The 1,277-nt window shown below is 58.1% G+C and overlaps 2 pseudogenes; both read left to right on the top strand.

Moving 5' to 3' along the window:
* Window positions 1–280: 280 nt before the first annotated feature.
* LOC144829814 (5.8S ribosomal RNA) lies at window positions 281–412 on the top strand (annotated as a pseudogene).
* A 448-nt stretch (window positions 413–860) lies between these two features.
* LOC144829693 (28S ribosomal RNA) overlaps window positions 861–1,277 on the top strand; it is a 2,591-nt pseudogene continuing 2,174 nt past the window's right edge.

Raw genomic sequence — 1,277 nt, 5'->3', positions numbered from 1 at the left:
ATTGCGTCATTAATCGAACTTGGGGAATACATATGCATATTAATCATGCACACATAACATATGATGGAGGACGCGTAGGGACACAGAACATGGCAAAATTTACTTTTCCACAGCCTGGCAAGGTTTTCTTCTCCCAACGGTGCAGTCTGACTCCCAGAGAGGAAGCTTTGAACTGGGGGCCCGGGCCATTTCGCCGCGCGGGCGGCGGACGGATGGCGTTGCCTTCTTCTTGCCTCTCCTGCGCCCGCAGGTGGGCAAACATTTTTGAAAAGTTGCCTGTGACTCTTGGCGGTGGATCACTCGGCTCGCGCGTCGATGAAGAACGCAGCTAGCTGCCAGAATTAGTGTAAATTGCAAGATACATTGATCATCGACACTTGGAACGCACCTTGCGGCGCCTGTTTGAGGGTCGCTCAATCATCAATCACCCCGGGGCTTCCCGGGGACGCGGCTGGGCCCTTCGCAGGGTTAGCTCCACTTCCCCTTCTTCCCCCCAGAAGGTAAGCCCCTCCGATTGCCCTTGGCAGGGTCCCTCGCCGGGTCCTGTCACGGAGGTACGCCGCCGGAGCGCCTGGCCCCCGAGAAAGGGGTCTGTGACCGGTCGGCCCCAGGCCTGTCCTGGGATGCCTGGCTGTGTGCCGTGTGTGGGTGTCTGTGATGTCCCACCGGCTGCCCACGCGCATGCACCTCGGGCGCCCACATTTGCGGCCAGCTTCCCGGGGAGGGCGAAACCCCTCCTGATCCAGGAAAAGAGGGCGTGCGTTGCCGGGACCCGGCAGGGTCCTGACCTTCCCCGGCAGACCCCCTTCTGAAGCTCCAGCATCATTCTTCCGACTACGACCTCAGATCAGATGTGGCGACCCGCTAAAATTAAGCATATTGATAAGCAAAGGAAAAAAAACTAACAAGGATTCCCCCAGTAACGGCGAGGGAAGAGCCCAGCGCCGAATCCTCGCCCGGCGGCCGGCTCAGGAAATGTGGCGTACAGAAGACCAACTCCCCGGCATCTCTCAGTAGGTCCATGTCCTTCTGATCGAGGCTCACCCCGCGGACGGTGTTAGGCCGGTAGCAGTCCCCGGCGCTCCTGGATCGGGTCTTCTCGGATTCAGGTTGCTTGGGAATGCAGCCCAAAGCGGGTGGTAAACTCCATCTAAGGCTAAATACGGGTGCAAGACCGATAGCCAACAAGTACCGTAAGGGAAAGTTGCAAAGAACTTTGAAGAGAGAGCTCAAGAGGGCGTGAAACTGTCAAGAGGTAAACAGGTGGGGTCCGTGCA

This window comes from Lissotriton helveticus, chromosome 4_1, assembly GCF_964261635.1.
Source record: "Lissotriton helveticus chromosome 4_1, aLisHel1.1, whole genome shotgun sequence".
NCBI lineage: Eukaryota > Metazoa > Chordata > Amphibia > Caudata > Salamandridae > Lissotriton > Lissotriton helveticus.
This window is presented reverse-complemented; position numbering and strand designations above follow the sequence as displayed.